Raw genomic sequence first — 14,563 nt, forward strand, 5'->3', positions numbered from 1 at the left:
AATGGGGTGAAGATGCCAGATTTCTTTCAGCCACCTTTCTTTTCAGTTACAATTTAACAGCTAGAGTTACATTTATCCCACATCACAATCGCTTCAAAAAGAAAAGCTTTCTACACTATTCCAGTCGAAAGGTGCTGATTTGTGTATTTTATAATTACTTTTTCAAGCAAGCATTTTCTAAAAACTCTAAAAAGAGGCGATGATGCAGTGGACGGATCCTTTATTCCAACTCTCCAGACATCCCTAAATTCACGAACAATGTCTCTCAGAGTCCCTCTGACACAATACAGCAGACCTGAAATAACACTATTTCTTATTTGCAGGGTTATTAAAATAAAGACCTGAGAACAAGATTCAGGAATTTGTTCTTTATTAATTTACAATAATTGGAACTCCACTTTCAGGAAAGCAAAAAATTACACACACACACACACACACACATACACACACACACACACACACACGCACACACACATACAGAGAATCTAAAATTGAAAGAAGCTGTGACCAACACCTTTGCTAAAAAATAATGTTATTATTACTTAATGTTTGTCTTTTTTGATATGCTCTGCACAGTTAAGATTCATAGCTTTATGGTTTAATAATACAAATAACTCCTACCATATCATGAGCTTTTGATAAATTGCCAGACAGTCCCTTTTTATATATTATCTTCAATTCCCAAAAGAAAATTTAAATTCCCAAAATTCCAAATCTTAAAAAATACTGATAACCAAGACTTTACAGGCAACTTATTTAGAATCTGTGATTTTATTTGTATCTCGAAAAGTACTACTCAAAAGGTATTAATGTCTCCATTTTTCAAATATGAGAGGAAACTGGGACTCAGAAATGAATGCCTTGCTCTAGCCCTTGCAACTTTTGACTGGCAAAGCCAGGATGTGAACACAGGTCCCTCAGGGCCCGTGGGAGCCAGCTGCCAAGACGGTCTCCAGAGACTCTTGTCTGCTGGCATCCACACTTTGGTGTGGTCCTTTCTCCCTGAATCATGGCTGGCCTGTGTGACCAAGAATACTGTAGAAGTGACCGTGTATGACTGCCAGGCCTAGGTCACAAAAGTCACGGCAGTTTCTACCTTGCCCTCCTCATAAATCCCTCTGGACGAAGCTAGCTGTCATGTTGTGAGAACGCTCAAGATCCTGTCCAAGGAATCTGTAGGACTCCTTGGAAGCAGGTTACACAGCCCCAGATGACATTTTTACTGCAAACATTTGAGCAAGAACTGCCCATCTAGGCCACTTGCAAAGTCCTAACTCAGAAATGGGAAAGACAATAAATATTTACTAATGTGTTAAAGTCACTAAATTTGGGAGTAATCTGTCATGCAGCAGTAAAGAGATGTAATACATGCCCTGAAGCCTGCCTGTGTCCTTTTCTCCATAACTACACTGCCTTTCAGTTACTTCTATAATTTTACCTTTTAATTGTTATCACTGTATATTCATATAGAGAATTAACAAAACAGTTACAGTATACTACATACCGTATCAGGTATGTAGTATCTGATAGTATCTCTGAGATAAGCACCTTATGACTGACATCTTATTTACATCTATTTCTTGCTGGTATTGTTACATTCTAGGCCTCAGATTTTATATACACAATTGTTCTTTTTGATCTACCCTTTCAAAAAACAGAGAGCTAACAGAGCTCGGTACGCCTCTGCTAGATAGTCCAGGATATTATTTAGTCATGTCTTTGGTTAAGCTTCTTGTAGAGGTGTTTTCATTGAATATTTTGTTTAAAAAAGAAACAAACATAACCATGCTGAGAAACCACTACATACCTATTAAAAAGGCTAAAATAAAATCATGGACAATCAAATGCTGATGAAGATTCCACTTCAGGGTACTTGCCCCTGAGAAATCCTAACTACATCAGTTATGAAGCAAGGGCTTGCTGCCCGACACACACAGAAGTCAGTACTACTATGACATTGACTTTTAAGAAAAGAATAAGCTTTTATTTGTGAGTTGACTGGCAAAGAGACAGGAGGCAAGGCTCAAATCTGTCTCCCCAATCCAGGGTTCAGGGAAGGTTTAAGGGGTTTCAGCACCAGATGTTTCTGGACAGTGGACCTCTCGATTCTGGAAAGGGTTCTGGTGCTCAGGTTCTGGTCATATCTTGGTTCTATGATTCTGTCGGGGGAGCAGTTAAAGGTCTACAAGTGTTAACTTCATAAACTTTGGTTCCAGATCTTGTCAGAAATAGCATAGGACAAGTTTGAGCTGGTTCTGTGGTTACTTGTCCACATCAAAACCTTTACATGAAAGGTTATAGCAACTGTACATTTATAGCCACTCTATTCATAATTGCCCCAAACTGGAAACAACTCTAATATCCTTCAAAAAAGACATGAATGGTTAAGCAAATTGTGGTTATGTCCACACAATGGCTATTACTCAGCAACAGAAGTGAAAGAACTATTGATACTTGCAACAACTTAGAAGAAACTCAGACATTACGCTAAGTAAAAGAAGCCAGTCTCAAAAGGTTACATACCCTGTGACTCGATTTATCTGACATCTGGAAAAGCTCAAATAGTGACAGAGCAAAGATCAGTGGTTAACGGGTTGGGGGAGGGGAGAAGAGAGGGGAGAGGCAAGGGTGACACAAAAGGACAACATACAAGAATTTTTTGAGCTGGTTGAAATGTTCCATATCCTGATGGTGTTGTTGGTCACATGAATCTGTCTGTGCATGTTGAAAAATTCATAAAAGTGTACACCAAAAAAAGTCACTTTTATTCTACACTAATTTTTCAAAAATAAACATACAATTACAATTCCTTTTTCCTTTAAGAAGAAATATAACCCTTTGTTAAACTACCTTCAGGGCCTACAGCCCTCTTGATTTCCAAATCTTTAAAAAATGCTTATCACAAAGCCTTTTACAAGCCGAGTTATTTAGAATCTGTGATTTGTATCTCAGGAGTCTACCTCCTTTCAGACAATTGCCATTTGTTATTTTCCTCTACAGCTGTAGAGGGTCTTGCCTGGGAGCAAAATGTATTTTAGGAGAAACATAGATATAACTGCACAGGTTCTCAATAAACATTTGCTAGGAGAGTGAATGGTGGGGTTGATCTCTGAAGACACAGGAGATTAGCTATATCTGTGCCCAGACCGTCACAAAGGAATCTGACAGCCTCAGGGAAAAATCAGCACTGCACCCCAACTGTGGGGCACTCTACGAGCATCACGGTGACCATCCATTTAGACACCTCTTATTCCGGCACCCCATGCAGTTAGCACCTCCTTTCAGTATCAAAAGTGTCTCAATTTAGACTATATATACATATATATATGTGTGTGTGTGTGTGTGTATATATATGTGTGTGTATATATATACACACGTATACACATATATGTATATACATATATCTATATATATATATATATATAGATATATATATATAGATATATATAGATATATATATATACTCCCCTTGAAAACAAGGATTTTTTGATCTGTTTAGTTCACTGATGTGAATGTCAAGTATACTGCCCACCATAAGAAAAGTGCTCTACAGATTTTTGTTAATAGTAAGATCAGTCGTACACTTTCTTTGTGAAGACACTGAGAATTTAATGAGTTATGATTTTCCAGCTGCCCTCGATCCTATGATAACACTTTCATTAATCCATCAAAAAGGGCTCTTTTTAAGTACCTGGAAGATACAATAATAGAAGTTTGAGACATGGCCCCTGACTTCCAGAAACTAAATCTGGTGGAAGAGGCAAAATGCATACATCAGGGAGTAACTGACCATGCAGGATACCGTAAGTATGAAATCAGTCAGTTATGCCCACTGGCCTCACTGCCATATTTCCTCAGCACTGTCTATGAGCTTCCCAAGTGCTTATGTATATTACCTCAAAGGTGTGTCGATGGAATTTAAAAATAGACACTGCTTTAATTGGGTCTTTGAAAAATGAGCAAGACTTGACTGTGCCATCTGGGGTATCTTCCCTCTCAACATATGTAATTGTCAAGAAAAGATTTTATTTGCTGAGGATTGATTAGGGCTACAAGGAACTAACACCTTTGCTCGCTAAGTGCTTCTGACCAACAACAGAGAAAAAAGGGCAAGTAAAAAATGATTTATAGAAGAAAAGAGAGCAGCAGGTACACCACCCATTCCAGCCTATCTGCTGGACTCCTGCCCTACTTCGGGCCTTTCTCAACCTTCAGATATAGGCCAACTATGCTATGAACTCACACTGGGCAAGCTCATACTCTACCTGCTTCTCCCACTCTGGAAAGCATATATGAGTACAGGTGAGAGCATGTGGCATGGGAATAATATCTAACGGGTGACAAATTACTTATGACACCCCTCACAAGGGATCATTAGGTTAGAACCACTGCTTTCGGCACAGAGACATCAACACTGATTTGATCATGAACTTGTTGAGCTCCAGCACAGCCCCGGGAAGTGGTGGGACCGAGGCCTTTCCTTTGTATTTCTGCCTTTGCCTTCCCTAATGACCCTTCTCCAGGAAAGTATTTTTCCCTCTATTTATGCCTATCAATCCTATCCATCTGGAAAGGCTACTGTTGTCTGGACACAATCTCATCCTCCCCACGCCCTGGACACCCACCAACACACACACACCCCAATGCAAGAGCGGTCCTTCATCGGGCCTAAACAGGAGTCCTTCCCTGGTGGGTCAAGATAGGGGGTTCGAACTCCACTAGGTGATTTTCATTCATAGCAGGTGCTGCATGAATGCTTTTTCCAGGGGAACTGAAAATGCGTGATGGTGTGATTAACTGCCAGGATGACTGGAGCAGCCTGAATTTAAAGGCAAAAGCCACGGATGCTATACTTCCGGCAGTGTGCAGGAGAGGACCACCCCTACCCCCGCCACCACCACCCTATCACCTCTATCAAACTGTCCCATCCAAAATGCCGGTGGAGAAGATAACCAGAAGAATAAAGCCAATGTGCAGCTTTGGCTGGCAGAGAATGGACACTGGGAGGGAAACCACACAGGGGTGTGACTCTTTGGATCCAGGTCTCTATGCCTGGGCCCAGATCTTGTTCTGCCATTCTGCAATTGGTATTGAGAACTAAGAAATTCGTCTATTCTGCTTCCTATGGCTCAAGCTGGGCTTCCATCTCTTGGAAGAAGAGACCTAGAGACCTTCCCTCCACAGATTTATGTACAGATGATCACTGCAGCAAAATACTGCAAGCACAAAAATGACCAAAAAGGGCAATGTTAAATACGTAATATAGAACCATATAATGGAATATCACATAGCCATTAAACATTTTCATTTCAAAAAAAACAGTATGGAAAAATTTAGTATTAAAGGGAAAAAGCGGTTTCTCGATGTGCATGTATCATTCTCCCAATTCTTAAAAAATGTATATTTGTATATATAGGAAAAAATATTGGGAATATAACAAATATGCCAAAGTCAAATGGAAATAAACCAAATTTTAATTTCTATAATCTCTGAATTACAGGATTCCAAGGGATTTCGACTTTGTTTTATATGTGAACACTTTTCTAATACTATTACAATAAACACACTACAAAATAAACACTAAAATAAACAAGCAAAAAAAAAAACGTACTTCTTTCTTCAAAGCTCAACTCAAATGCTATAGCGTCCAACCAGAATCCAATGTCTTACCATCCTGAACATTTCCACCATTTCTGGTACCTTTTGCAAAGCTCATCATATTCCACCTTTTCTTATAATTATCTAGATACTTCTCCCATTCGGCCTGGAGGGTTTACTCTGAGCACAGGGATTGAGCCCTATTTTTGTGACACCAACAGTAACTAGTATATTCAACATAGATGTTCAATAAATACCTGTAGACCTGATAGGCCCTTACATAAACTGAACTAAAAATAAAACAGCAGTGAAAATGCAAATTACCCTGGAGAGCTGGCTATCGTGACAGTAATAGGGATGGAACACCCAGATTTCTTTTTTAAAGTTATATCATTAAATAAAAATAAATAGAAATATTGTTGCTCTATATTCTGCAATTTGTTCACCTGGATATTTTATGTTCCATTTATTTGTTTGGATTAATATTAAGGTTATTATTAAATCATTTAACTTTTCTTTACAGAGTCACAAATATCTAATTTTTTAATTTGGTACACTTCTGGTTTACCCAAATCCTGACATTTCCAAGCAGCTCACTCCACTAGTAACATTGGCCCCCAGTAAGATCTGATACCAGAGAAACAAAAGCTCAGGTAGGATTATGAAGGAAGACATTAATCTTTGAATAATAATATCCTCCCACATCTCCTAAGCAATATTAAATGTGTAGATAAATGCCATTCTAGGCTGACAGAAATGGCAAATGCTGCCATCATTTTCTCTTAAAAGAAATGAAATACCACTCTCAAGTATGTCCCATAATCCAAACCACCACATGATCAATTCCAAGCAGATGTCCTCCACAGCCACCTCAAAAGGAGAGGCAAAATTCATGTTGACTTAGCTGCAAGATTTACACACATTATCAACTATCTAAAGGCCTTAAAAATAGTTCATCTCTCACAGTGATTTGTTATGATCACTAAGTCACTTGCTACATAATTAACAGGTAGAAACCCATTTTCTTATAGGTAATGTTGAATGGCAGATGAAAAATAAAGTCTTCCAATAAATGTATCTTCTAGTCAGGATGCTTAGGATGGCAATAAAAGAATTAGAAAGTAAGTAAATTTACTGTTTAGCATACTAAGTCCAGAGTTGGACTATTTAGTATACTAAATTTACTATTATTTGATATACTAAGCTCCAGGTGCAGGAAAGTCAGAATCAATGATGTCCACGAGGACTCTGGTTCCCTCTTTCAGCTCCATCATCCTCTTTGTCTTGGTCCCAAGGCTAGTCACAGCATGGCTGCTGTGTCTCCAGACATCACAACAAATCTAGACTTTGGGTCTCTCTTTAAGAGCACAGAAGCATTCCCCAGAACCCCTTTCAAAGACCTCTCAGATGCTGGAGGATTCTGGGAAGGATTTTCCTCAATGACAAATTTTCCTCAATCACTGTGCAGTGATTGACCAGACAACACTAAATGTGTGAAAATATGAATCTTGGAGCTGCAGTAGCCATTAGCTTATTAGGCTGCAGGAGTCTTACTAACCAGTAGGCAACAGGTCCAAGTACAAAAAGCAGTATGCTGGGAATGCCAGGGTAAAAAGACAGAAAGAACCCGGGTCCTTGAAAGAACCTGGGTCTGTGATGCTACTGTGAGCTGAGGCACCCAACTGGGAGCCCCTTCTTATTACCTGAAGCAACTAAACGCTTGATGGCTTAAACTGCTGTTAGTAAGACATTCTAATAGCACTAGAAGATAAATGCACTCTTAAAGGTTCCCTTGAGGTTTTAGGAAAAGAGCACCAATAATTCGCCCAACATCCCAAAGATGAACAATGCAGAAGGGCAGATCTGTCCACTTTCAATGCCTGTGCTCCCAACTCTTGTTACCTCTGATACCGTCCTCTAACTTCCATATTCTAAAATGCACAGGGTTTTCATTACACAAATTTTAATCCAAATTAACCAATATTTATTTACCTTCTGTGGGTAGGAGAAAAAAATTAGGAAAACATACTTTTTGACCTGACAATGTTTGTTATTTGGTTCAGAAAATGAGAATACAAAGATAATAAGATTTAATTCCTGCCAAAATAAATGAACTCTAAAGCTTTTTACAACCACCTACTGTGCCACCTTGACCTCTTTTTAGACTTTTTTATTTTTAAAATATTTCTTTCCTATAGTCCTTCTGTGTGCTAAAGAATAAAATTTAAAATTTTAGAAATCTAGTTATTTGATCATAAGCTGCAACACCTATTTTCTAAAACTTTCAAAGTAAGCAAGGTTTTTCTTTCTTTTTCTTCTTTTTCTGTCTTTTAACTCAGTCTTAGAACTGAGGACATATGACATAGTTAGGAAAAAACAAAACTGCTCCATCACCCTCAAGTAAATGGAGTCTGACCTCTTGTACAGAGCAATACTAGTCGATGCCTTAAATACAATAGTGTTATTTTTTTCCAAAGTTGAATAAATTCCCTGATCTTTAATAAGTTCAATAATTAGATCATGTACATCGTTTTAATAATAACTTTTGCCCTTCAGAAGACACCATTAAAAAATGAAAAGGTTAAAAAAAAAAAGAAAAAGACTGGGTGAGAATATTCACAATTCACAGACCTTACAAAGAACTTGATTCCGGAATATATAAAGAACTCCTGCAACTATAACATAAGATAACATTAAATATGTGCAGTTTATTGCATGTTGATTATACTCAAAAGTTATATAAAACAATCAGACAAAAAAAAATTAAGACAAAAGATTTAATAGGCACTTAACCAAAGATGACTTACGAATGGTCAATAAGCACATGAAAAGCTATCATTAAGGAAATATAAAATTAAACCACAATGAGACACAACTACACACCCAGCAGAATGGCTAAAACGAAAAAGACACAATTGCAAGTGTTAGTGAGGATTACAGTAACTGGGAACGCTCATACATTACCGGTGAGAATGTAAAACGGTACACTCTGGAGAGGAGATGGCAGGATAAGACGACAGGAAGTGCATGTAGAGAGAGAGGAAGGGGTAGAGGTAAAAAGAGGAGAGGAGAGGAATAAAAGTAAAGGAGAAAAGAAATTATAGTCGGACATATTGAAACTGCTGAACTCCAAAGGATCTTAAAAAGCAGCTATAGAGAAAAGACAGACTATTTACAAAAAACAATTAGCCTGACATCCTACATGGCAGCAACAACAATAGAGCCAAAAGACAGTTGATTGACACAGGAACAATAATCCAGAATTGCACACTCAGGTAATCCATCATTCAATAACAGATATTTAAAGGCACACAAAAACTGAGGTTACCACCAAGAGATGCTCATTAATGAAATTTAAAATATATCTCTCAGGAAGAAGGAAAATTATCACAGAAGCAAGTTTCAATGTATAAGAAGGCATGGTGAGCGCATCAAATCTACACAGAGAAGAACTACCTGAAACAACAATAACTGTCCAATGTGAAAGAGGCTAAGAAATGAGGATATAGAAAACAGGCACCAAAATATTAATGGTAAGACTGGGTGGTAGGTGGTAGGATTTCAGCTAAGTTTTAATTTCTTCTATGCTTTCATTGTCTGATTTTTTTAAACAAACCTATATCTTTTTACAATATTACCTAGCTTTAAAAGATAGTTTAAATTTTTTAATTAAAATTAAACAAAATTAAAAATTGAATTTTCAAATTCCCAGAACAGCAAACTAACAATGCTAATATCAAACTTCCCTTAAAAACCTTAAAGATTTGAAAAGACATCAAAAACTAGGTTTATTTATGCACTCAACATATATTTACCAAGGATTTGCTATGTGCCAGGACGATATTGGATCCTAAATTAAGAGGATAAGAACAAAAAAATGAAAGTCATCATAATACTGGATTTATAAGTCTTCTCTTATAAGATACCTTTATGAAAGCCAAAGTCTACATGTAAAGTGAAGTTACTCCTGTGATAAGGAATGTCATTGTAATAGATATTAAGGAAATCCAGTTTGGCCTGTGGTTCTTTTGTTTGAAAATATATGCACAAATATGACAATTTTACACATGAAATTAATTCAGTGTAAATGATGAATTCTCACATTAATTTAATTGCCAATCTTGCAGTTTGTCTGCAAGATTTTCATCCACATCAAAATAAGAAAGCTTGCGGTTATGAGCTAAGTTTACAGCATGTACTTAGTTTAAGTCACATTGTATTTGACGGTCCCTGGCTTTATTTTACAAGTATCAAAAACTTAGGGCACTGCACTTCAGATGTACTAATTGCTCATTTTTGCTCAAAGTAGCCACTTGGCAAAATATTTTTAACTGACTTAAACCAGGACAAGGGCAGCCTATAAAAAGCCAGTTCCTCCACTTTAAAATTAATACTTTCTAGGGGCTTCTTGATTAAAAACAACGGTTGCATTTGGCATAAAAGGCCTGGTGAAATCAGTATTTCGGGTTATATGAACAGAAACTGTTGGGCTTTGATCTTCCTGGACATGTGGGAGTGGTTAACGCAGTAACCTGGTAGAAACAGAGGCCACAGCAGAAACTTTAACCACTAAAAAGCAAGAAAAAAATTGACCCACCACTTTCCATTCAATAGCTAGGCTTGAGGAGCCCTCCTCTCAAGCAAGAGCACCAAAAATAGAAGAGATGCAGCCACAGGAACCTAAAAGCCCACCTCCTCCCCTCCTAGGTAATGGTAACCAACACCTGGAATACCTGCACACCTGAAGTAGAAAGGGCTCAAGCGACTGTATTTTAGGGTTATATGTGCCTCTCTCTTATCAGTTTGAGGGGAAAGTGCATTCCTCAAATACTAGGCAGTTCTCTGTAATAAGCAAAGCAATTACAAAGGGTTTGTTTAAAATGCCCCATTCACCATGCTATCAAAGCACTTAGCCAAGTACCTACAAATCCATAAAACTTCCCTCATCCTGTTAACGTCACAATGGCATTTTTCCTATTTTTCCTAAAGAGTGTTCAGCATGTAAACACCAGGTTCTTGTCCTTCTCCAGTGTTCTCTAACCTCCTCTAGGACAGAAAAGGGTTTTCTTTTTTGATTTTATCACAAGTACCCTCTTCATAAATATATATATCATTTTCCAAGTAAATTAAACTTTTCTGTGCTCAAGAATATTAGAGAATGAATTCCGCCTTTTGGAAAAATGAACCCTTTCAATATTCTGTTTAATTCTTACCTTTTAAAAAGCCATTTTCTTGGACAGTTTCTTTCATGGAAAACAAAACAGAAACATTCACTTGGGTTCCTTGTTGCCTCAAGATAATTATGAAATAACTGCCATCAACTGGAAGAAAATATTCTAAGATGGATTTTTAAGTCTCCTTTTGGTAATTTTGGCTATGGAGAAGCATTAGTATTCTATTATGACCCAAAGAATTAAAGTGTATAAATTCCAGGAAGAGACCATCAACATGAAATAGCACATTTATAAATCTCACTCCAGGATTCCCAGAGGGACAGAACTCCTGAATGAAAAACCACACCCCAACTCACAGGGGATGACAAGGCACTATAGATTCTGTGACCCTAGGGTGCATGCCTACATCATTGCCAAGTACTCCAAATTTCCGCAGCATAAAAGAAACAAGAAATTCTGGGAAGTGCTGGGCTGGAAAGGCATCATTATCTTCCCCAACACTTTGCCCACCAAGCCAGCCACTGGCCAATAATGTGTCTATTTATTTTACCCAGAAGCAGATCTATTAGCCAGACATTCTAAAAACACAAATGTTTCATTGTGCTTGGAGTAACTCCAATATCTGGTGCCTTGCTGCAGAAAGATGCTGCAGGAATATAAAGTGAGCCATGTGGATGCTGAACCCACATATGAAGTGCATCATCACAAACTGTCATACCCAGAAGACCCATCCTTCAGAAAGGCGAATGCAAAGGCTCAGCAAGAAAGCTACAGAATGAGGGAGAAAGCCAAAGATAGGAGACTTCCGAAGGACCCACCTGATCAAAAACAATGAGGGCAAATTTTAAGGCAACTCTCTCAAAGCTCTCAGGACCAAAAAGGCTTTTCATCCTCCTCTCCTGTTTAGACTTAATAAGAAAAACAAGACAATGCTGGATGGAAGATGTTCTGAAATGGGCTTGGCAAGTCACCACGTGCAACGCACGTTAAACATAACCCAATGCTGGACCGGAGTTTGGCTCTTCGAAGGCACTTCCTGCTTCGGTAGGAGAGACGGAGGTCCACAAAAGCCATGGCTCAGTGGGAACAAGGAAACAGGGGAGGGCCAGACCGGGCAAGTCAAACCTGGGAAACTAACAAGACATTAACTACAATAATAAAATGAAACAGCCGGAGGCCACCATGGTACTCTAGAAAGCTCAGAGAGACAGACAGGCTGAGACCACTAAACTGTTTCAGATGAGAGGCGATCTCTCCACATCTCGAGGGGCTGATGAGATACCTAGGTCCTCGTTTCTTTGTAAGCCTCACCTCCCTCCTTTTGGGGAAACTCTGCATAGACCCCAACAGTCGCTGAGCTCCAAAATCCAGGCTCATTATGGGGAACAGTGTCTGTCTGTCTCGATCTGTCTATCTCTCTCTCGTCTGCCCGAATCGCATAGCTAAAGTTTCTGGAACTTAAATCGTAAACCACAATCGGAAGTCGTTTTGAAATGCTCACCACAAAAATCTGTGTCCTTTGCTTTAAATTTAAAAAAAAAAAGAAAGAAAGAAAGAAAAAACTTTCCATAAAGACAGGCGGTAAAGACAGACAAAATCTAACTTGGGCAGAGGGTGTGTTCCTCTTTGTCACCCACCAGGGTCCTCGCGCCGCGCGTCGGTGAGCCGCAGGCACCCGGCAGCGCGGTGGCACTGGCCAGCGGCCACCTTCACCGCCCGCGATCTGCCTCCAGGGCCGAGATTGCGGCCCGAGGTCCGGAAACGGCGTCCGGCGCTGTCACGGTGCTGGTGGGATGGGAGGAAAAGGGGGGAAGGGCGCCGCGGGATGGGGGAGGCAAGCGGGTACACGCGCAGAGCCGGGCAGTCTGAGTCCGCGGAGGTGAGAAGGGTGCAAAGGGCGTCGCGGAGGCCCCCGAGCTCCTGCTATTGTTGCCGGGGCTGCCCCGGGCCCCGCGGGCGAGTCTCCCGCCTTAGTAGGGGAAGCCGGATCCCGCCCGCCTCCTCGGAGTAGGATCCCACAGGCCACTCTCCCACCTCTACCCGCGCCCCCGGTGGGTCAGCTCCGGGCACCCGGACTCGCACAAGTTGCCGCCCGCCCGCCCCGCCGCGGTCATTGTTCCCCGCGCGCCTCCTACCTCCACGGCGCCAGCGGCTCCGGCTCCGGCTCCGGCTCCCGGCTCAGCAGCTCCGAGCACCGGGCTGCAGAGGGCGCGGCGGCTCCGGCTGCGCGTGCGGCAGCGCGATCGGCTATTAATACCCGCGGGCGGAGGCTGCGCGGGCGCGCGAGCAGGGCTGGCGGTGGCCGGCCGAGGTCCGAGCCATCAAAGGTGGCGCGGGGCGGAGGGGAGGGCGGAGCAGGCGGGGCGGGTGGGGAGCGTGCTCAGGGTCGCCATGGCCGCCTCGACGCCGGGCCGATCGCTGCTCGAGCGGGCAGGAGCGGCGCAAAGCCGGCAGTGGCTGCGTTCTCACCCCGCGCCCCAGCCGAGCGCCCGCAGCCCAGCGCTCGTGCGGGACCCGCCACCTCCGAAGCCGGCGAGCTGGAAGTGAAGGCGGCCGCGCCCCTCCCCGGGCCTGGGCCGGCCCCTCGGCGGGGGGAGCAGGGACGCCGCGCAGCCCGAGCCGCAGGGACAGCGGGAGAGCCACAGCCCCCTCCAGTGTTCGGGCTCGCGACCTGCGCGTCGGCGCGCCCCGCCCAGCTCCGCCCTGGGGGCAGGTGCGCCAGGGGCCGTCAGCCCCGAGCGCTTTTTCCGGACCCGGGCGAGCCCACCTTAGTTTTGCGTCTAAACTGGTCTTACGGCCCGAGGCCGTATCACCGCGCCGCGCCGCCGAACCGAGCGCTGGAAGCGCCGGAGAGTGCGCTGCGCCACCAGGGATACGCCAGTCCTGCTGTTGTGGTTGAAAGCGATATAAGAGCCAAAGACAAGCGCACGGGAGTAACCAGGAGCAGCTGGAGGGCGATCGGTGGCGTGGACTCTGCAGGTCTCTTGTTGAAGTCATGCAAAGGGGTGCTCTGCCCGTGTGCCCATCTAGGACTTTATAATGTCGCTTGGGGAGCAGCGCTTCGCAGGGACCTACGAGCACCTCTCCCTCCCTCCGCAGACCACTAGAGCGAGCTTCCGGCACCATCCTGGGTTGCGGGGGACTTAATCGCGGAGGGCCGAGGCCCAGCGTCCTCCACCCAAGTGAATCCCAGGACGAAACCCGCACGCACACACTCGCCCTCCTGTGCGGGGAAAGCGTGGAATGGCTTAGAAGATGGTTTGCAGATTCTTGTTCGCCTTCGGGGTTTCCGGAACTCGATAAAGGAGGCTGTAAGATTTAGGACCGAGGAGGCAGAACCTAAAGGGGGAATCTCTATCCCAACCTCCAGCTGGGAGCTGCCGCCTCACCATCTCTCTCCATCTCCCGCTTCCTGAGCCCCTATTCTCGCCGGCTCTTCCAGTCGCTTGAGACCCTCTACTCTGGAGGAAAAGGTTGGGCGGCCGCAGGTTAGAAACGAAAGCTAGATCCCAAGGCTAGTGGGCATCTGACTGTGAAGAATGCTGCAGGCTCCAGAGCCCTGGTCATTTAGCGACTTAGAGGAGTTCACTGACCTCAAGCCGGGAGGGCAGGTTTCATGGGAGGGCCACAACTGATCCCTCAGAAGAACAGAGGTAGGGCAGGGGCCTCCTGAGGAAGGGTGGGCTGACGCAAGAATAGCGGGTATCAGAAGTGTGGGGTTATTTGTGGATAGCTAGTGTGAGTGGTTTCTGGAGGAAAGCAGAGACATTTTGAGTATGAGGTACTGAACT

General features: G+C 42.6%; 1 protein-coding gene across 1 annotated transcript in view; it reads right to left on the minus strand.

Moving 5' to 3' along the window:
• The window catches only part of FARP1 (FERM, ARH/RhoGEF and pleckstrin domain protein 1), a 280,577-nt gene extending 267,267 nt beyond the window's left edge, over window positions 1-13,310 (minus strand). The window contains exon 1 of the mRNA XM_011363222.2: window positions 12,908-13,310. The gene's annotated coding sequence lies outside the window, so the exon portion shown is untranslated. The remainder of the gene's footprint in view (window positions 1-12,907) is intronic.
• Between the last annotated feature and the right edge of the window lie 1,253 nt (window positions 13,311-14,563).

The sequence above is a fragment of the Pteropus vampyrus genome, unplaced genomic scaffold (genome assembly GCF_000151845.1).
Source record: "Pteropus vampyrus isolate Shadow unplaced genomic scaffold, Pvam_2.0 Scaffold83, whole genome shotgun sequence".
NCBI classification, from domain to species: domain Eukaryota; kingdom Metazoa; phylum Chordata; class Mammalia; order Chiroptera; family Pteropodidae; genus Pteropus; species Pteropus vampyrus.